This window comes from Asparagus officinalis, chromosome 3, assembly GCF_001876935.1.
Source record: "Asparagus officinalis chromosome 3, Aspof.V1, whole genome shotgun sequence".
Taxonomy (NCBI): Eukaryota; Viridiplantae; Streptophyta; class Magnoliopsida; order Asparagales; family Asparagaceae; genus Asparagus; species Asparagus officinalis.
The window spans coordinates 67,938,303-67,961,857 of NC_033796.1; the positions used below are offsets into that span (position 1 = coordinate 67,938,303).

General features: G+C 42.0%; 1 non-coding gene across 1 annotated transcript; it reads left to right on the forward strand.

Moving 5' to 3' along the window:
- TRNAD-GUC lies at nucleotides 22,577-22,648 on the forward strand. Its single transcript has one exon. It is a non-coding gene; the product is annotated as a tRNA-Asp (tRNA).

The following is a 23,555-nucleotide window of genomic DNA, read 5'->3' on the forward strand; positions in this document are numbered from 1 at the left end:
CATAAAGCTCAATTAAGTCGAATGAAGACTCCGACAAGTATAAGAGTATAAACTGCTCCTTTCGACACTCCGAAGAGTATACGAGTATAAACTGCTTCTCAATTCTCCAACCGGTATATGAGATTAAACTGCTCCCTGATACTCCAATAGGTATATGAGTCTAAACTGTTTTCCACCTTCGACGGGAAGTTCCTGGAGAATTTTATACATAATATTCTTAAGGATAACCCGGTCATCCAACTGAGTTTAATATTAGACCCAGTTTTGCAAAAAAGCTGGGGGTGGGTAACGGTCATCCAACTGAGTTTAATATTAGACCCAGTTTTGCAAAAAAGCTGGGGGTGGGTAATTCATGTAACTGGAAGTTCCCGAAAGAATTCTACATAGTGTACTTTTAGCGATAACCCGGTCACTATAAGAAGGTGATGAATAAGAAACTCCCACACAAACTCCCGCTACGTCAGTGCACTCAACATTCTCATTGTTAGAGTCCGGACATAGTACTCAGAATTTTAATCTCCTGATTATTGACAATTGTCAAACCCCTTCATGTTAAGTTCTTATCACTTGACACCAAGAACCCTCACTGAGTAAGCGGTACAAGTCAACACTCCTATTGTGATTTGTACTCTCACTCCCACTGCCTACTTGGTCAAACCTTCTTACAGTTAGGACCACAATCAAAATCCCCTCTCGGTTCCTTCCATGAACGAGAGTTCCATGAATCGAACGATCAAACCTTCCTACAGTTAGGATCATCTCAAACCTCCCACTCGGTCAAACCTTCCTACAGTTAGGGCCAAAACTAAAATCCCCTCTCGATTCCTTCCATGAATGAGAGGTCCACTTTCAAATCAAGTAATCAAACCTTCCTACGGTTAGGGTCACCTCAAACTCCCGCTTGGTCAAACCTTCCTATAGTTAGGGCCATAATCACAATTCACTCTCGATAAATAAGAAATTTACCTTTAGTTCGGTAATCAAACCTTTCAACAGTTAGGATTATTCGAATCTTTTCAATTCTCGGAGTGGAGATCCCACTCTTAGTTTTACTCTTCAGATTCTCGAGGTGCAAATCCTACTTCGAGTCTCCTTTGCAATTGGAAACAGAATATAAAATTCTTCCTTTTTAGTATCGGGTTTGTCTTTGCCCCAAGAGAAGACACCATCTTTTTAACTCTCATAATTCGTGCTTAACACGCGTGGGGAATTTTATCCTGAAGCCTAAGTAGGGATAAGTCAGCGCCTAATACGCATTGCTGGTTAGTCTTTAACCGTAAAAAGGACAAAAGTCTACATATTGACATTGTGGCAGGCTGTTATTAATAACACCATAATCTGTGCCTCACACGTACGGGGAATTTTATCCCAAATCCTAAGTAGGGATAAGCCAACGCTTAGCACGCGTTGCCAGATTACTCTTTCACCGATTGAGGAAGACACCAGAATCCAAATCTGGGGAATTTTATCCCAAAACCTAAGTAGGGATAAGTCAGTACCTAATACGTGTTGCCGGTTAGCCCTTGACCGTAAAAAAAAGGACAAAAGCCTACATATTCGACATTATGGCAGGTTGTTATTAATAACACCATAATCCATGCCTTACACACACGAGGAACTTTATCTCGACTCCTAAATAGAGATAAGTCAACGCCTAACACGCGTTGTCGGTTTAGTTTTTCGCCGAGTGAAAAAGACACCAGAATCTGAGTCTGGTGACTTTTATCCCGAATCCTAAGAAGGGATAAGTCAACACCTAACACGCGTTGCTGGGTAGCCTATTCCCGTGAGAAAAACAAAGTCTACGTATTCAATATCGTAGCACTAAAAGAGTTAACTCTTTTAGCATAATGTTACATGAGGAACGGACTTAAACAATCCGCATGCAAGCCCGATTCAAACGGTAATCGGTAAAGGCACGTCAAATTCGTTAATGGCTGAGGATTTGCAAAAAATCCTGAGTCTGCATCTGATACATGTGGCCGGGTAGTCTATTCCCGTGAGAAAGATGAAGTCTATGTATTCAATATCGTAGCACTAAAAGAGTTAACTCTTTTAGCACAACGTCATATGCGGAATGGACTTAAATAATTTGCATGCTAGTCTGACTCAAACGGTAGTCGGTAAAGACTCATCAAACCCGTTGATGGCTGAGGGTTTACCAAAAATCCTATAAATGTGAGAGTCATTGACACATCAGCCCCATTAGTTGGTCTCGTGACTCGAGCATGCAACAACTTGATACGAGTTACCGTACGAGTACCTTTGATCGCGGAATTATCAAAGATGGGTAGAGGAGAAAACAATAAGAACACAAGAATAACTCAGGTTTTGGGCGAAGGAAAATACCTTCTCTAGATTATGAGTATGCAATTTACAATCTCACTCTAGAATTGAAAAACAGGCTCTCCAAATCTCAATTACAATTTTTAATCTCTCTTGATTAAACTCTCTGATTGTTTTAAACCCTAAAACAATCCCTTATATATGTGTACAAACGAGGGTGGCAAAGTGGTAAATAACCAAACCCAACCCAAATAGGAAAACACGTAAATAGAGTCCATAACGAATCTAGAAAACTCCGATGAGTCGACTCATGACTGAGATGAGTCGACTCATCCGAAACTAGACAAAACTCAAGACCAGTAATGAGTCGACTCATGACTGAGATGAGTCGACTCATGACTGAGATGAGTCGACTCATGACCTTATATGAGTAGACTCATAATTGATGAGTCGACTAGTCAGAGACGAACTACGAACTGGGCTTGGTTTCGTGAGTCGACTCATGACAGGCATGAGTCGACTCAACCTGATGAGTCGACTCATGTACATGTATGAGTCGACTCACAGGCGGACTCATGAACCTGATGAGTCGACTCAACCTGATGAGTCGACTCAACCTGATGAGTCGACTCATGTACATGTATGAGTCGACTCACAGGCTAAAATCTAGATACTTTGACTCTCCGATTCTCTACCTTATTTCTCGCTCCAACCTACGTTCCCTTGTACTGTTTGACATCTCTATTCTCATACTATCATGAGAATCATCTATCCTCAAGCTCCTATGAGTATCGCTAAGTTCCAAAGAGAAGATACACCCGTATCACAACTTCGGGATAAGATCCATATCTGCAGACGAATCAGTTTTAACAGTTGGTCCTGCAGCCCCAACTGTTAGAACCACCATGCTCCAATACCTTAAGAGCTTAAACTGTATATACTCCAGCAAACGTACGAGTATAAACTGTGTTAACGGTGAGCGATCCAAAATCCTAGGTCAATACCAGTCAATGCGTAACCCTAGGTCAATGCAGGTCAACGCATTGTGATGAAAAGTTAACGTCGGGCGATCCAAAACAACACCGTTTAACACGTAGCCCTAAGCCAATATATTATGGTAGAGGTAGTCAGTTCAAAGTCAACTCGACAGCACGAGCCAAAGTAAACTCACTATTTTTTATTCAAGACTTCGACAACAGCTAGATGATAAACGCAGCGTCGGGAGAAATTTAGCTATTCATCAAAATATCGAATAGACTAAAAATCGAAGGAGTCAAGAATCAAAGCTAACTATAGGTCCTTTTACATCGACTGAAGGTTGGACCGATCACATCCAAAGTATTCCAGCCTCCTCTATAAAAGAATGAGGCTGAAACACTTTGGAGGGGATATCTATAGGCATCTAAAATTACCTACGGGCCCTCACACGCAATTCAAGGCACAGAGAAGATGATGAACATCACTATCTGAGTCACAGAAGCTTAATTAACATTGACAAGTGCATGAAGTGAGTCAATGAACCATGCGAAGCAACAGAACTTTGGAATAACGAAAACATGAACTGATCGGGAGCTTCGCGTCACTTACGAAAGACGAAACACCCCCATGTACCGTCCACTCCACAGAATATTCAATCATGGGATCTTGTAGATCTTCTCGACAGCTTTTCGATGCATCTTGAATCGCACGATTCTGAGTTCAGACGACGAAGATACGGCTAAAACGGACAAGACGCGCAAACTACGTTCCGGGCCTCGGCAAGACACCCAGAGGTGTCTCGGCCAAGCCGAGACACCCCTTGATGTTCGCAGAACCGAAAACCAAATTTTGGTAGTTTAAAGTCGTTTTTTGACCGTTAACCGCCTGGATTTGTTTCAACTGATCTGATATCATCCATGAACATGGTTAAGTGGTTAACTAAAGATAAGATTGAATCGATCATTCTTATCTGAAAACAGGGGTCTCTAAGCCTATAAATACAGCCTCAGGGCTTTCATTTTTTCAGATCTGGAATTCTCGAGCATTGGAGAAGCCCTGCCAAACTGAGGACTGAAGAGTCACGAATTTCAAAGAGGAGGAGATATCAGTGAATTCTTTAGCATAAATAAGAGGATTTCGTCAGATCTGTAGCCCGGTTCCTTCCCTTGAGATTGCCCCATTGAGGTGATCTCAAGAAGAGTGATTATCTTGCTGTTGCCGAGATAATTGCTTCAGTTTCTTGATTCCTTCATGAATCAACAAAGCTCCGGATATGATCTGATCGTTTGGTGGTCCACGGATATCAAAATCCCCATCACAGGCAAAGATCCCATGCAAGCAGCCGGCGATAAACACCGTTGTGTTTGTTTGAAGGAGATTGTAATTTTAATTTTATTGTGTAAAGGTCTTATAAAAAGACCGATTTTTTTTGAACTTGTTGTAACGACTGAAGTTGTAATAAGTCATACAATGAAGAAATCGATTTCCCACCCAAACATGATGCATCCAAATGATCGTACAATGGAGTGTAGACGTATCAACCCAATCCGAAAACCCCAATCATCTTCGAGTATGGTACAGCCGCTGTCTCATTGTGGAAAAAACTACCAACTCTAAGTGAGGTACAACCGCGATCTTATTGCTGGAAACCTACTCATCACTAAGCATCCATAACTGATGAATTATGTATTGTCATGTGTTATTCCTACACTATCAACTTAGACATACATCATGCATCTCAATTATTCATGTATACTCATATAAGAACATGTATCCAAGTGTTTGTGCACGTGTCTTGATGTGAGGATCTATATCTTATATTCACAAACACCTCAGGTGTTAAACAGATAACAAACATCATAATACAATGTGTGTTGATCGAGAAAATCCCTCGATCAAACAACAACTACACAAAACATGCACCATGCATTAAAAAAATATTGGTCGGTCGACCGGCCATGTACCTCCGGTCGACCGGCCAGAGGCCATAATTCTACTTACTACAGGTTGTCTTCGTGTATGTGTTTTGTGATTCTAACTCAATTAGCTTACTGTAAAACATGCATAAAATATTTTAAAAACTTGTTTAACACTACTGATGTTCATCTAACACATGGAACAAGAATATGTTACATTATAATTCATATGTAAACCCTAATCATGTACAAAAGCATCAAAACATCGTGTAAACCATCAAAACTTTGTTAAAACCCTTGTTTAATTATTTTTAGATCTTAATCTACCTCTGGGTATTCGCTCATAATCTTTTAAATATGAAAAGATCATATCTTTATTTCATATATTACAAAAGAACTATTTTTATCTAAAAATCTTGTTGAAAGCCTAAAAGTGCAAATCCAAAACAGATCCCTTAGCCACAAGCCAAACAATCTCGCCTTCACGTCAAAATTTGCTTCACAAAGCTATTGGAATCACTTAGATTAGATCTAGGGTTTATGAGGAGGAGGAGATGGCTGCTAGGGTTTGAAAGTACTAATAAAATATGTGAAAATTCGTGAACAAAAAATATATATATATAGGTATAAACAACTGGATTCGAAAAATAAAATAAAACTAACCCAAAACCTGATAGAATTCTAGAAACAGGCTGATTAGTCGACTAATGCCTTCATTAGTCAACTAACAACCTTACTAGTCGACTACTCTGAGTAGTAGCCGACTATTCACAACTCAGTTTTAGCTTTGTGCATGATTTCGTACATGTTTCTCATCTATACTCACATATATACATTGAATTGATCTCAAATCAATCCCTAGCATACTCAAATATCAAAATATGTTATTTATAACCATATAATATATTTATTACTATTTATCATAATTTATTCAAACTTTTAGGGTTTTACAGTTTAATCACAATCCAGATGCAAATCTCGATGAAGATGATTAGTTCAACGTCAACTCAACAACACGAGCTAGTTCATACATCAACATATCGATTTAGTTTTAGATTTCAATGATAGTCAAGTGATAAACACAGTACCAGAAGCATTTCAGAATACTCGACAAAATACTGAGTAAGCTAAAAGCCGAAGAAGTCAAAGAATAGAAGCCATTCACAAGTCCTATTCACGCAATCTCCTCGACAAAATACTGAAGGGATTTAAAACAGGGCCTATCTTGTCCAAAGTATTCCATACTCCTCAATAAATTACTAAGAAGAATGAAAACTTTAGAGGGGGTATCTGTAAGCATCAAAAATTGCCTAAGTCAGGGAAGATCATCCGAGGGCTAGATGAAGCAAAAGGAAGCAAGGAAAAAAACACAAAAAATAAAAACTCAAAGAGACCATAGTTTCTGAGATAGTGTCAACTGTCTTGGAAATGCAAGACACTATTGGTGTCTCGGAGATGTGAGATAGGCACACTGTCGCGAAAACAGTGAGGTAGTGTAACATCCCTTTTAACGGTTTTCTTAGACTTCGTGCGACCCACGTGGCTTCATAACTACTTGGGATCGTCCATAAACATGGAGAGGCCGTTACAAACTGAAGAGACACTCAAAATGCCAGAAAATCATGATATTTAACAGATTGAACATTGGTTACAAAACTGCCTGAAACGACCCCTTCTTTCGAGACAGTAAACACACTCTCAGAAATAAGAGATGACGGATAAGGTTTGTTTCGACTTCTTATCTTCAGAAATGATACCCAGGGGCTATAAATACTTCCCCTACACCCTTGCCTCACAAAAGATAGCAAATTAGCAGCAAAGAATTAGCATTTTGGCAAAGTTTGGAGAGATTCTTGTTCGCTGGAAAATTCGTGTCTTTCTTTGTTATTGATTCCATTATCATCTTGAGTTACGACTTTTTGAGTTACAAAAGATCCGGTTTTTTTATAAGATCCGGTTACAACAAAAATCAAATAAAAATAAACAAAGATTACAACTTTTCTCCTTTTGTGTCGTTTTGCGGTCGCTCGCTTTGTGGGTTCTTTGCCTGCGCCGGGGTTGTTTGCCGTGGACCACCGCGAGATCTAGATCCGGTCGGATCTACGCAGTACGACGGGTATTATTTCACCAAGGAAATAATAGCCGGGGAGGATTGTTTCACCAAGGAAACAATCGTCCAATTCTCGGGATCTAAGACCAAGCTTAGATCCGGAGTATGCCTGCGTAGATCTGAGATCCGATCCTCTCGAACACCTGCCTTATTTGACGTTGATGATCGCCGAGCACCAGATCTGGATGAGCAAGTCCCTGAAGTCCCAAAGCTTGAATCTTGTTAAGTTCCGAGTCTCCAATCCAGCAGGGCTTCGCCTCTCTCCAAATTTTCCAACCTTTTGAAATGAAGAACCCCTTGGCCTATTTATAGGCTCTCGTTACTGTGCCCGTGCCCGTGTGCACGTGTGGCCAGCTCAAGGTGGCCGGCCACCTCAAGGTGGCTCGGCTCATGCCGAGCCACCAAGAGGTGGCTCGGCCGGCCACCTTGGTGGCTCGGCCACCGAGCCACCTCTTGGTGGCTCGGTGGTGGCCGAGCCACCTTGGTGGCCGCCGAGCCACCAAGGAGGTGGCTCGGCCTCCGAGCCACCATTTGGTGGCTCGGAGGTGGCCGAGCCACCCCAAGGTGGCTCGGCCACCGAGCCACCTAGGTGGCTCGGCCGAGCCACCACTTGGTGGCTCGGCCACCGAGCCACCTTGGTGGCTCGGTGAGCCGCCTCGGTGACTTGGTTTCCGAGCCCCTCCGGGTGTTTGGTTTTCTGCTGTTTTCCACCTTTGGGTTCTGTCTGTGATTCGGTTGATCCAGACTCTGATTTGATTCCTGATTTGGCAGTAAGTCGGATTCCTGATTTGGCAGTAAATCCGCTTCTGAGTTCGAGTCTGAAACTGATCTTGATTCGATCGTGATTCATCCGAGTCTGTTCTCGGTTGGATGACTCGTTAACTCTTCGAACCTTTGGCTTGATTCCACACGTGTATGGATGCATTCCGTCGCTTGATGCGATTAGTCAATCTCGTCGCCTCGTTGGTTTGTCGGTTTGTGCCGAGCTGGATAAAAGGGACCTATAAGCAATTTTATATGCCTACAATTCTTGCACCGTTTTCAAGGAATCCTCAAAGTCTTTGGTGTTTCCTTAAGATCTAAGCTTTGACTTGATCTTTAGAAGAGTGTTTATCTTACCTAGCTAAGATTCTCACTTCAGTTCTTGTTTCCAAGTTGAAACATCAACTTTAAGCCTTCTTCACAATCAACTTGGATCGTTGAATCGGTGGTCCACAAATCAAAGCATCCCCAGCACCGGCAAAGATCCCTTGCAAGCAGAGGCTAATAAATAGTTTATGTGTGTGTTTCTAGATAGCATCCTTAATCTTGTTTTGTTGTAAAGAGAAGCTTTACAAAGCACAAAGCGCACACTTTTGTTTCTAAGCTCACTCTTTTGTTTCTATTGTAATGATAAACGATTGTAATGGAAGTTGCAATGGAAATTTGTTCTCGATGCAAACAATGGGTCGTGCGGTATGACCAGAGGATGTTAGGTAACTCTTCAACCCAATTTCCTACTGTCGCATCCAAATTTTTTTTAATGCTTGGAGGATGCATTTGTTGGCGGCTTCTGCAAGTCCGTGTGTTTTAGGATGGACGACAGAGGAGAACTTGAGATGATTGTTGTATTCCTCACAAAAGTTGCGGAAGCCTCCACTATCAAATTAGGTATCGTTGTTAGTCACAAAGGATCGGGGTACACCAAAGCGGCAGACTATGGACTTCCACGTGAAACTTATGACGTTTCTCTCACTAATCTTGGCTAGCGGTTCGGCTTCAATCCATTTGGTGAAGTAGTCAATCGCCACGATAAGAATTTCCTCTGCCTCGAAGCTTGACGAAGAGGTCCTAATAGATCCAACCTCTATTGGGCGAAGGGTATTAGGCTCAAGATAGATGTTAGCTCGATCGTCGTTGCTTGAGGGATGGACGAAAAGAGCTGGCACTTTTAGCAATGAGAGACAAGTCGCCTTGACTCTGCTAAAATAGTTGACCAATAGTATCCCTAGAGGATGACTCTCTGCGTAAGGGTTCGGGCCCGAGATGATTTCCACAAGTGCTCTCATGCATCTCTTTGAGTACATAGTTAGCTTATGGTGGCTAAAAACATCGTAGATAGGGCCCTATGTCGCTGCTAGAATAAGACATCTGATAGAGCTGCTCGTCGATCATAAGATAACGGAGAGAGTTCCTTTGTAGATGCTTGGCTTCGGTAGGATCTTTAGGTGTAATGCCTTGTGTTAGGTAAAGAGTGATGGGGTCCAACCAGTAGGGTATTACAGGTGCTTCTGCCTCCATAACTATTTCTAATGACTTAGAGATGCTAGGTCATTCGAGCGTGTCGGTGTAGATGGGCCCCGAGTTGATTTTTGAGCTTGTCAACCTAAGGTTTGAGAGGGTGTCCGCTCGAGTGTTGAGAGCTTGGGGGACTTGGGCTCTTTTGCAGCTTTAAGATATAAGGCCATCCTTGAATCCTTAGCTGCATATCGTCCATTGACTTGTTGGACGAGTAATTGCGAGTCAGCGAGAATGTAAAGGCGTTCTACCTTTAATGCTTGTGCTGTTTGGAGACCAGCTAGAAGTACTTCATACTCGGCCTTATTATTTGACACCGAGAAGCTAAAAGAGATGGAGTGCTCATGTGTCAACCCGCTTGGGCTTCACAAAACCACTCCTGTTCTGCTATCGGATTCTCTTGAGGACCCATCTACCTTCAGTAACCACCATGAGGCGAACTCAGGTGAGTCATGCTCTAAGGTGCAATGGATCTGTGAGGAAGAAGTTTGGATGGTAAGGACTATTAGGGGTACTGAAAGTGCTGGCTAATGAGATGGAAAAGTGCTTTTGACTCATTATTTGGAGAGGTCGACTCAATCAGGAAGTCTGCCAAGGCTTGGGCTTTGATTGTCATCCTTGGTTCTAACTGAACATTATATTCACTAACTTTGAATGCCCAGAAGATCATCCAGCCCTGATGTGGTAGAGTTGCCCAGTGGTTTCTTCAAAGGTAGACTCGTCCTGATAATTATGGCATGGGCCTAGAAATATAGATGAAGTCTCCTTGTTGTGATGGTGAGGGCGAAGGCAGCCTTCTCTATAAGGGGGTAGTTGAGCTTGCCTGCTTTGAGGATCCGGCTTACATAATAGACTGGCTTCTGAATATTCTCCTCTTCTCGAATAAGAACAGAGTTGACTACTTCGGAGGAACCGACCATGTATAAGAATAATGGCTCCCCTCCTAGAGGCTGACTCAGCAGTGACTTAGTACTCAAATAGGCTTTGAGATCCTGAAATGATGCACTGCATTTAGCTATCCAAGTCATGCTCTCCTTCAAGCTCTTTCTTCCCCTTAGGATCTTGAAGAATGGGAGTCTCCTCTCGGTAGGTTTGGAGAGGAATCAACCCAGAGCCGCAATCTTTCTATTCAGCTTCTGAATGTCTTTCAAGGTACGCAGCTCAGGTAGTCGTTCTATAGTAACTATCTTCTTGGGGTTGATCTTTATACCTCTTTGAGTGATCATGAACCCCAGAAATTTTCCCGACTACACTCTAAAGTCACACTTAGCAGAATTGAGCTTCATTCACTAATGCTAGAGAGTGGAGAAGGTCTCGTCCAGGTTTGAAATATGGGTGGATGCTTGTTTCGACTTCACCAACAAGTCATCCACATAGGCCTCCAGATTGTGGCCGAACTGGTGCTTGAAGACCTTAGAGACAAGTCTCTGATATGTAGATCATGTGTTATTTAGTCTGAATGGCATCATTTTATTATAGTAGGTGGCTAAATCATGATGAAGGAAGCCTTCTCCTGATCACGCTCTGCTATGAAGATCTGGTTGTAGCCGGAGAAGGTGTCCATGAAGCTGAGCAGCTCGTGGCCCGCACTTTTGTCGACTAACTGATTAATTCAATGCAGGGGGTAGCTGTCCTTGGGATAAGCTTTGTTGAGGTCAGTGAAGTCCATGCACATCCTCCATTTGTTCGGCGTTTTCTTCACTAAAACAACATTGGCTAACCACTCCGGGTATTGGACTTCCTGGATGAAGCCATCTCTGAGAAGCCTCTTGACTTCGTCAGCCACTACCTTCTGGTGCTCTGGGCTGAGATGTCTCTTCTTCTGTCAGCTTGGAATGCCTGTTGACGGATAGCTCATGGACATATCACTTCGGGGGGAACCACCGGCATGTCTTCGGGTCCCCAGGAGAATACATTAGTGTTTTCTTGTAAGAACTCGGCCAGGGCCCCTTTCAAGGGCTCGACCAGGCTAGACCCAATCTTGACCGTCTTCAATCCTTCTTGGTCAATGGGGATCTTCTAAAGCTCTTCCACCGGCTCCAACTGGAGGCAGACTTTCTTGATGGGCATGCTGCCTTGTGCACCCTTACCCTTGACCAAGAGCATGTAACAGGACCTAGCCTCTCGTTGGTTGCTCCTGGTGACTCCGGCTCCATGTGGAGTTAGGAACTTAAACATGTGGTGGTAAGTCGAAGGAATGGTCCGTAAGAGATGGAGGGCAGTTCGGCCTAGAATGACATTATGGGCCGACTTCAAATCTATCACCAAGAACTGGACCTAGACAGTGGCTTTCCTAGGGTACTCCCCAACTGTTAGAGGAAGAGTAATCATCCCTTCTGGAAAAATAGAATGGCTGGTGAATGCGATGAGGGGTCATCTACAAGGGATAAATAGGATTTGTCGATGCCTATCCAGTTAAAGGTGTCGACGTACAGTATGTCTATCGAGCTCCATGTGTCGACCATGATCCGCTTCACTTGAAAGCTATCGATCCCGGTTGGGTTGACAATAGGATCGTAATGAGGCATCTCAATGCCTTATAGGTCGGCATCTTTAAAAGATATGGGCTCTACCATCTTCGTCCTCTTATTGCCTTGGTTAACCTTCAACGCCCTCTTGGCATACCTCTTCCGGGTGTTGTTGGTCGACCCACCAACAGTGGGACCACCACTGATTGTGTTGATGATCCTTTTGTGGCTAGGTTATGGGGGTCGATGATCTTGTTAAGGTTGAGGACAACGCAACCGGGAGCGAGGCCTCTTATCTGCCCTGGGTGGGTCATCTTCTCTGTGGTCCTATCGAGAGATAACATTCCTCAAATACCCTCTCTTGATCAAATCCTCAATATCCCTCTTAAGGATACGGCAATCATTGGTGAGACACCCGTGATCCTGATGATACCAGCAAAATAGCCTGGTGTCTTGATTCTTTGGATTTGACCTTATCTGAGGAGCAGCCTCTTTGACATACCCCTCCTTTTGAACTATGGTGAGAGCGTTGGTGAGAGAGGTGTCGAAGATAGTGAGATTTGACTTCGGCTCCTGATCCCTCTGTTGGTCCCTCTTGTTAGACCGATTAGAATGATGGTCGACCCTTGGGGGGTCTCTCGGCCATTCTTGCTTTGTAGGTGGGTTTCTATCTAGCTCTGCTGTTGGTGCCACCATCAGCATTGTTGTTGGAGTTGACGGGGTGGTAAAAACTGCTGGCACTGCTGAAGCTAGGACTGCAAAAGTCATTATGGCCCTAGCAGACATATTTTAGGCTCAAGCATCCTCCATATCCATATATCCATGAGCCTTGGCCATCAATTGTTCATTGTTGGTGACTGGCTTCTTCGTAAGAAAGTCAGTCAACTCATTGCTCTGCAGATCGGCAATGAGTGCGGACATGGCGACCACACTACCCGGGTCATTAACCTCTAGCCTTTTGGCCTGGAACCTCTTGAAGTAGGTTCAGACACTCTCTTCTGTCCCCTGACTCATCTAGATCAATACATGAGGGGGGAAGCTTCTGCTTGGTGTTAGCTAGGGAAAGGTGGATAAACTTTTGGTTGAGTTGTTGGAAGCTGCTGATGAATTTCTTATCAAGAGCATTCCACTAGAGCTTAGCACTCCCTGAAAGAGTGATGGAAAAGCATCGACAAATGATAGCTTCCAATGCTTAGAGCATGGTCATCACATCATAGTAATTCTGGACATGCTCGGAGGCGTCTCCTTCGCCTTTATATTTTTCCACGTGAGTCATCTTGAATTTCTCACATAGGGTATGCATGATGTCCTCAGAGAGGTGGGTATTACCCCTGATGGCATCAGCGATCGGTCGGTACACCTAGTCGTACTTGGAGGATCCTACGATAGCTGAAGGATCTAGAGAGGCATAACGATGGGGCTCTTTAGAGACTGCTCCCTTAACGCACCCCTCATGATGGCTTGGGCCGAGACTCTCGTTAGAGGCCTCCTGATGATGGCAACACTGTTAGTGAGACTCGTCAGCACGAGTTAGTCGACGAGGCGGCGGGTATACACGTTCAATTCGATCCCCCACCTTCTTAGCAGCAGCATGAGGAGTCTGAGGCTGGACTACTCACTGGGTCTCGATAGAAGCATGAGTCTCTGATCGTTAGTCTCCAAAAGGTGGAGGGAGAGAAGTGGCTCGTTGTGGCTATGGAAGCCAACTGAGAAGTTCGCTGCTAAAAATAGTGAATTGCTCTCGGAAGGATTGGGAAAGTTGGTGAGCTATTTCCTCAAGCTGGGCTCGAGTAACATAGCTCTGGTGGCATTCTACAGGAGGAGACTGATCAAACCCTTGCTCAGAACCTAACATGTTTTCTCAAAAAAAAAGAGGCCCTGCGGTAGGCACCAAACTGTTGATGTTAAATGATCACACAGTCAGTATATGTTTATATTCAGATGAGTTGTTCAGGTTGATGAGGGGGACACTATCTTCTTTGACTTTATGTCTGTTTCTTGAGTGAGGTTGCTGAAAATCTGCACATGTAGGAATTCGTGAGAGAGCGGAGTTTGGTTCCCCTATTATACCTCCAATGATCAAGTTAGTTGATGAACTTGAGTAATAGTGCAGTGTTTTGTATTAGAATATCAGATCTGTGAACTCTTGTGATCTTTTTGTTTTTCCACCACCCTCACCAATGTTAGAATAGTAACCGTATTTATACCTAGGGTATAATGGTAGGTTCGTCACTTTGGTCGAGCGTAGGAGGTGGTGGTGAAGCATGGACAGGCAGCTGAGTCAGCCTTTGCTTTACAGGTGTTGACTAGTGACTGAAAGAGGGGTCACTTTGGCATGAAGTGGGAAGCGACAGGCGGCATGGTAGAGCATGGGCTCATGGCTGACTCATCCTCTGCTTTACATGTGTCGGCTGGGGGCTGGGGGGGGGATGGCGACTGGGGGAGTGACCACTTTGACATTGAATGGGAAGCAACGGACGGCATGGCATGAAGAAAATCCCTACTAAATACATGCAAAATACGTAGTGGAAGACTGTATGTACGAAAATACAAAGCATGTAGAGAGCATGAAATCCACATCAGGACCATCCTAATTAAATCTAACATGATCCCTATATTAAAGAGACCATCCAAGAGTTAGAAAGTCATACTTTTGAAGCTCGATTCGATACTAGATCGAACAACACCTAGCTCATGCTCCTTTTGTAGTAAACCTCCTCATGGTGGATCACCAAAACTTCAAGTGGACTTGGAAAAATGGAGGCTTTTTGAGACACAAGGCAAGATATTCATCCTGGGCTTTTTAAAACCATACTACTTCCTCTTACTCAAAGATTGCTAGAGTTTAGTAAGAGGTAGAACTCTCTTATTCTCTTATAGAAAACAACTTAGCTAATTTTTCATTCATTCATTAACCTTTCCATAAGAGAGAGAGCTCATATTTATAGAGTAAGATATGTCATGACTCATCTCATGAGTCATGGCATGAATCATCAAAAGTAATGATTCAATTCATGAGTCATGCAATGACTCATCTCATGAGTCATGAAAGAGTCATGAAAAATCAAAACCATATGCTCAATACTATGTTCCCAAACCATACGACTTAATAACTCATCTCATGACTCATTAATCAAGGTATTTGGTATTTTCCTAATCTTTAACTAATAAGTCATCATATGACCAAAAAATCAACTAGTTGACCAAAAGTCAACTGTTAACCAAAAAGTCAACCAGTTGACTAAAAGTTAACTTTATAGAAAAAAATTCTAGAAATCATTTCTTAAACACATAGCATTCTGATTTTACCGATACATATAACTATTTATGTGTATCCGAAAAAAATCATATATGCGTATCATTCATACGCATTACTCTATAAATTTGGTATTTCATTGGATTCAAGTACGCGCTTGTGTGACTCTAGGGCTCAACTTGAAACTCGGAAGGAGATCATATCCACAAGACAATAGAGGTGCTAGCTACACATGAAGACTACCCGTATATAAGTTGTGATAAAAGTCTGCAAGATGCTTACCTAATTTTATTAGGACCACTCAGTGATAATATTGTACAGTCTGGTCTCTTTGTCAAACCATGTCAAACTACCAAACCTAGGGTATGGTAAACTGTCAAATCCTAATAGCTTGATTAGTATTTGTTGATATTAAACTCATAACCTATAAGATCAAAGTGACACTCAGTTTATCTTATTTACCTTGGTTAAGAATTTCCAGGTTATAGTTATATCAAACAATCTTATGACATCAACCCCCTATACTGGGAGAGATGAATCCTATCTTGGCATCTCAATACCTACTTATGTCTCGGGATGCACCTAACAAGAACCGTTATGCACAACTCAATGAGAACTGTGGTTAGGTAAAAGTCTAAGTATACCTATACTGACATGTAAGATATTGCACTCATGCCTTAGGTTAAGAGACTAATTTATACTATATCACTTGAGAACTTCTATATGACAGTTAAGTATAATTACAAACTAGATGTTCTCGGTGAGTCGTTCAGTCAAATCATTCACTAATGAGTCACATGTATATTGTATCTTAATGTCTCGCATCAATGATCAAAGAGATGGATCATCATCTTTCAAAAGGACAAATAGAGTACACACTAGTCTTGTCAAAGTGATGATGTCTTATCCCTATACTTTATCGACTAGTAACATTTTAGAATATACGTTTGCGACTTCATTATGATCAATATCGAAATTCTAATAGTTTAGTATTATTCTAAGGACTTTATCTGTATTTTAAAAAACTAGATAAATACTAACCAAAATAGCATACTATCATTTTGAACAAGGATGTTATATTCATATAGGTCATGTTACAATATATAATTATTGCCTGCAGTGTACCTATATCTAACATGATAGAGCCCACATGGTCGGATGAGTCATGAAGGCTATCGAGGCCAGAGGCATGATACACCTGACATGCATTAAATATGATAGGGATGCGTTGTTAGTGAGGATAAGCTTGAAGGAGTTGATATCCTTTGCCTTAGTCGAGAAGTAACGCCTTTCGAGTCGGCTTCGTAAGGCATTAGGGAAATGGTCGAGTGAACTCGGTGTGAGTCATTTTTGACAAAGAGGGTCAACATGTTCCACCTTTCGAATCGACATAAGGGAACGTCAAGTCCTCGAGCCAGCTTAACAAGCGTCCCTACTGGTCTCTATCCGCCAAGTTGATTGTGGCCTAACATGCAGAACACTTGTCCGTAGCTTGGCAATGACTTTGTACTTTAGCGAATGGGAACACCATAATAGTCATCATGTGGTGTCTCCACGTCCTTCAAGTCAGCATCGCTGAAGGATATTGGGCTCTTCCACTCTGACCTTCTTGTTACACATGTTCACCCTCAACGCTCGCTTAGCATATCTCTTCTGAGTGTTTTCGGATGATCGTCCCACTATGGGATCGTCGCTAATAGTGCTCATGACCCCCTTATGACTGGGCTCAAGGGGTTGATTGTCAGGTTGTGGCTAGGGATGAGGCAACTGAGAATGAGACCTCCTATGTGCTTCTCCTCTGGCGCCTTCTCTCCTGTCTCGCTGAGAGACAAACTTCTTCAAAAACTCTCTCTGGATAAAATCCTCAATGTCCCTCTAGAGGAATCGACAATCATTAGTGAGGTGGTTGTGGTCTTAATGATATTGACAGTACTGTCAGGTATGTTAACTCTGAGGGTCTAACATCATCTTGGGGGGAGCCATGTTAAGGTACCCCCTCCTTCTGGACCATGTAGAGGGCATCGATGAGAAAGGTGTTGAGGACAATTAGGGCTAGTCTTGGTGCCTGATCCCTTTTTCGGTCCCTCTTGTTGGACTAGTTTGGGTAGGAGTCGACTCTGGGAGGATGGCTTGCCAACTTAAGCCTGAGAAGGAGATCCCTTGTCGACTCTGGGAGGTTGGTGCAACATGAGTTGCTGAAGTTGGAACCACTACCACTGCTGGGGTTGTTGGTTTCGTCGTTGCTGCCACTAATGCTTTTATCACCCTATGGCATTCTTGTAGGCTCGGGCATCTTCCATGTCTATGTAGTCATGAGCCTTGGCCATCAATTGCTCATAGGTAGAGCATTGCTTCTTGGCAAGTGAGTCCGCCAGCTCATTGTTTGCTAGGTCGGCTACAATGGCTGACATAGCGATTGCGCTCCTTGAGTCATCGACCCCCAGCTACTTAGCTTTGAACCTCTTGAAGTAGATTTAGAGTCTCTCTAGGCTCCTACCTCATCTGAATGAGCATGTGTGCTTGGCGTCAGCCAAGAAGTGGTGGGAAAACTTCTGGCTGAGCTGCTCGAAAGCTACCGATGGATTTTTTTTTTCTCCAAGGAGTTCCACCAGAGCTTGGCACTTCTCAATAAAGTGATGGGAAAGCACCTATAGATAATGGCCTTTGGCGCCTACAGCATGCTTATCATGTCATAATAATTCTGTACATGCTCCGCAGGGTCTCCGTTACCCTTGTACTTCTTTGCTTGGAGCATCTTGAACTTCTCACAGGCAGCTTTCATGATGTCGTTGGTAAGATGAGTGTTTCCCCAATGGCTTCAGCTATTGATCAGTAAGTCCGATCATAGCTGTAGGCCACATAGGTAGCTGAGGGTCCCAGAGCGATGTGATGATGTCGGAGATCTCGTCGAGCTCCCATGGTAGTGTGCACCCTTCCATCGAGATCAGGGCTTGGACTTCCCCTATCACCTTAGGGTATGGAGGGTAGCGGTGGAAAGGATCGACTCGGCGAGTCGGTTGGGATGGGGGAGGAGATGCGTGCTCAACACAACTTCTCTACCATCCTACATGGATAGCATGCAGAGGTGGAGGAGACTTAAACTGGGCTCCTATCAGAGGGTGAGTCGCCGAAGGCTGGCCCCCTAATGGTTGAGGGGTAACATAGTGAGCGGGCTTAGGAGGAGTGATCCGTTGGAGGAGATTGGCAGTGAAAGATGCGAACTCCTGTTAGAAGGCTTGAGTGATCCACTGGGTGGATTCCTCAAGCTGAGCCCATGCGACGTAATTTGGCTGTGGATCTCCAAGGATAAGTTCATCAGGTATGTGCCCAGAGTGAGACATGATTTCTTTGAAGAATAAAGAATGCCTCACAGAGGGTGCCAAACTATGGAATCACACAGTCAAATAAAAGGAGTTAATTGAATTGACAGAGGTTCTCTAACTCTCTAAATGTCTGATCTTTGGGCAAGCTGTAATTTCCTGCACAAGTAACAAATCTTAAGAGGGCAGGGTGTGATTCCCTATTGTTCCTCCGATGATCAAGTCAATGGGTTGCTTGTGTGGAGAAGTAAAAGCAAATGTAGTAGTTCTTAGGTTCAGAGAATGGTGGAAAATGCTTACAATATAACAAAAAATAATATCTCCTTTTATAGTAGTAGAAGGAGGGTAAGATGGTAACTTTGGTCGGGTATGGGCTAGCGGCCTAGTTAGTTTTAACTTTATAGGTGTCGACCGAGGAGTGGATGAGAGGTCACTTCAGTTTAATGTGAAGTGATGTGGGGGTGTGCAGTGCCGATGTAGTCTGATGTGTCATAAATACTATTGGAGGTAGAGGAATGATGGAGCCTAAAATACATTTAATAGTATTTATAGTGAGGTGATTGGTCATCAGTGCACAGGAGGGGCTCGATGGTCGAGGCATTTTGTCACATTTCTACTATTTGGTGGTCGAGAAGTATCATCTTTTGAGCCGCCCTCACAAGGTGTCGACCGATTAGTCGGCCAAGTGGAGTGACTAAATAGTCGACTCAGCTAGGGACGACATGTAACACCTTTCGGGTTGTCAACATGTAACGCCTTTTGAGTCATCCTCGCAAGATGTTAGCGTATCGAGTCGATCGAGTTGAGCATTTAATTGTCTCGAAGTGCTGACTTAGTTATGCATAATGTAAGATACTTTTCTGTCATTGATTAGAGATTATTTTCCATTAGTAAAATGGGTATAACATAGCTAAACTTTAAGAAAATGCTTTCAAGTCATCCAAGACCAAAGAGAAGAAGTCTAAGAAGAAACTTAAAACTTTATCCTCTATGATGTACTGATCACTAAAGCAGGCTAGAAGAATTCAAGGTGTTACGTCTCCTCCCCTTTAAAAATAAAAAAATTTAGTCACTAAAAACTCCTTAGTAGTCCAAGTGAGAAAGAAAAGGATAATGAAGAAAGATGCTACAGAATAATATATAGTACATGCTACATATACCATTAGGAACAAAGATGAAGATGGTCCCTGCAAGTCAGCATATTGCCCATTTCAGGGCAATTTGTGGAAACACAAGGGGAAATGTCATTTTACTTCTGAGATAGTTTATCAACAGTTTGAGTGGAGTGGCTTTTGAGTGGTACTTTGGCTTGCCCGATGATTCTGTCAAAACCTTTGCAGAGATGGAATCACTTTTCCGCAAAAGATTGGTGATCGTTAGCGATAAAATCACCATTGGAGATTTGGTAACTACTAAACACAAGAATGACGAAAGCATCTTGGACTATGTCACCAGATAGTGTAATTTAAGCATTAAATGCGAGCAAAATTTAGAGCAAACACAAGCAATGGGTTTGTTTATGGGAAACATTGATAACTAAATGGCTCCATTTCTATCCATAGCTAGGATGGACACATTTCAAGATTTGATCACACATGTAGTGCGATTTGAAATGAATCATTCAGTAATCACCAACATTCTACTCGAAATGTTTAAAAAGAATGGAGGGAGAAAGAATGAACAACCCAAAGGCACCACAATGTTAACCAAGAAAAATAACAACATGGTAGCATCAACCTCTTCATGTAAGGATCAGTATCAAAATGAACCTATTTTAGGAGAAGGGAGAGAACAGAGGAGTTTCACTTTTGAAGAAAGAAAAAAGAAACAATATTCGTTTAAAAGGGATAAAGTGAGGAAAATCTTCAAAAATGTGGTAAAGGATGGGTTGCAATTACTTGAACCCAAAAGACCTCATGAAATCGATAAAGTTGATGGTCGAAATTATTTTCCTTACTACATGTTTTGGGTCTTTTGTATTACAATTGATGCAAATTATAATAAAAAGAGAAATGAGAAAAGTTTGTTCTTAGCTGGGTTCTTTGCTGCGTGCCAATAGAGTATTGATCTTGTACTCCGTTGACAGTTCGACTAAGATGATAATTCTTGTGCTGTTGATCTTTGATTTAGTTGGTCCGGATGATAGCTCAGTCTTCTCTTAGAACCAAAAACTGCATGTGTGTGGGGTGTTCGATCTCTCTGTTGGTGATCTTTCTTGGTGGATCTCTCTTGTCTGTCTTTATCCCTATGTTGAATGCACAATCTCTTCCTCCTCTTAGAGGCTAAGAGGTGGTGAGGGGGAGTTAATGGTCCTTATTTATGGATTAAGTGACCATTAAAATATGAGATAGTCAGAGAGCGATTATCCCCTTAAAAATAGCTCTCAAATTGATAATTAGCGAAGTTCACTGATTAATTAGTTGGCGAGACTCGCTGAAGGTGTTTGGTCAAGGCTCACTTGGACGTGGATGGGCCATCACTTCTGAATTGTGAAGATGTGGCCCACGTGGGTAGATGCATATAATGTTCACTGATTAATTGGTTGGCAAACTTTACGGGTGAGTTTGAATTTAGCACAAAATTCGACTCGTGACTTGGCCAACTCAATGATGTCTTTCGACTCAGCCTAAAATCTGAATTGGGAGTTAACCCACTCTTGACTCGGTAGATATAGGTTGAGGTGAGCTGTATTGTGGAGTTCACATGTTCTGTTAGGCGAGCTTCGCCACAACTTGTTGTGGGCTTAACTTTTGGCTCATTTACAGTGTTTAGCCCATAGGCATTCACTTTTTGGATCCAAACTAAATCATTAGCCTAGATGGAATATATCCACAAAGTTTTTAAAATTTTGTATTTGACTTGTAACAGGGGTTAAAATACTTTGAGTAATAGCTAGAGATGTATTATTAAATGCAGGTTGAGTCATCTTTTTCGGGCTAAAAGTTATCTTTAATCTACTTGGTTACAAAAGATGTACTATTGAACATAGCTTTGTAGACTTGTATATAAGGCACATGATGCTTGCACTCATCCATTTCTATGTTTCGAATGAAGTTTGCTCCCTCTGGGTAATGGTGAGGTTTGCCTTACTTTGAACTGTGTGGGCAAAGTTCTTCGATTAGCAGCACTTGCTAACTGGTGATGGTTGTTGAGATTACACATTTGGATTCATGCCGCATTCTGTGGCTAAAATCTCTTGGTTAAGGATTCATGAGAACTACTATAGATTTGACCTACTTTTAGGCTAAGATTTTTCCTTTTTGTCCTGTCCAATAAAATCTTAAAAGATGTGATTTTTAAAACTTTATATTTGGAGAAGGCTATAAATAGCATTATTGCTCTTCCAATTTCTTCATGTTCATCTCCCCCATGTTTAAGCCTTTATCACTAAGATTGGAGATGCTCCTCAATTGAGGAGCTAAAATAAATTAGCTCCAACAAGAGCTTGCCCACACGTAGGTGCAACCAAGCATATTCCGCCGACTGGTGGATATGTTGTTAGTTAAGAAGGCTAAACTTGAGCAGATCATCGAGAATTGGTCGAAAGCTTGGAGCGAGTTGAATTGCAATAGAGATGCTTGGAGCTTCAAGCGCTATGCTTTGCATAAGATCGCTCGATGACTGAGATGTTAGTTGAAGAAAGATTCTTAGAGCTCCACAAGCAAGGACTTCAACAGTGATTAGGTGTCGCAAATGTGAACCTTAAATGTGATTAGACATCATGTGGCTATCTCAGAGCCAACGTTAAATTTTGGTGCAAGAGCATGCTTGTTCCTCTTGATATACCTCACTTAGAGGAATAGTGGCAGTTCTTGTTTAACAACTTTCTTCTCCTCTCATGGCATAGGGGCTAGGGAGGAGTAACTAGGAGTTATTTTTCTGCATAGAGAGAAACTTAACTCCCTAAGCTCTATGAGATCATAGGAAGAAGAGATTTGTAGCTTGAGATTCGTTATTTTTGTCCTGTCGTTGTAGTATAGTGGTGAGTATTCCCGCCTGTCACGCGGGTGACCCGGGTTCGATCCCCGGCAACGGCGCCAAAAACTTGATGCGTCATAAACATGTACCAAAAAGGTTGCAAGTGCACAACCGTGTCAAGTTATAGTATTTAAGATATCGATCCCACGAGGAAGGTGTTTTGTAGGAGAAAATATAAAATCGGTTCTTATGTTGTGTGCGTGACAAGTAGGAGTGATAAGTGAATGTGATTGTGAAGAGATTGAAAGAGTGAAAGTGGTGTGTAAGTGAGAGTGGATGTAAAAGAGAATGAGTATGATCAATAAGGTGAAAAGGAAAGAATAAAATTAAGAAACAAATAAAAAATCAAGAATGAAGAACAAAATTCTAGAATAAAAGAAAATACAAGAAATTAAAGATGGTGGATTCAATTATAGATATGGGTAATCTACAATTAAACCCACTTCTTAGAAAAGGGTGATTCCCTAGAGGGTTCTAGCCTAAAGGCGAATCAAACAAAAAAAAAAAAAAACAAAAAAAAAAAAAAAAACTAAACCCAAGAGGGTTCTAGCCTCAAGGTGAATAGTATAAGAAATTAAAATCTAACTACAAAATAAATTGCAAAATTTAAACTACAAAATAAAATTGTAAGAATTAAATGCAAGAAAATAAATCTACTCTATAAGCATGAAATAAATCTAAGGCAAGAGGGTTCTAGCCTCTTGGCTATTTAACAAGAAAATAAAATCTAACTACAAGCATAGAAATAAATCTAAACTAATAAGCAATGAAAGAGAAAAAGAAAGAAATGCAAACCTTCAAATAATTCTCCATCTTCATCTTTATCTTCATCATCTAACAAAGAGAAGAAGAGAAAAATTTAAAGTGGTGAAAAAATTATTATTATTATTGCAACTAAAGTTATAATTTTGGAAGGCCTTCTCAATTAAGAGTATTCCTCCTCTCCAAAAGGAGTTACAAAAATTT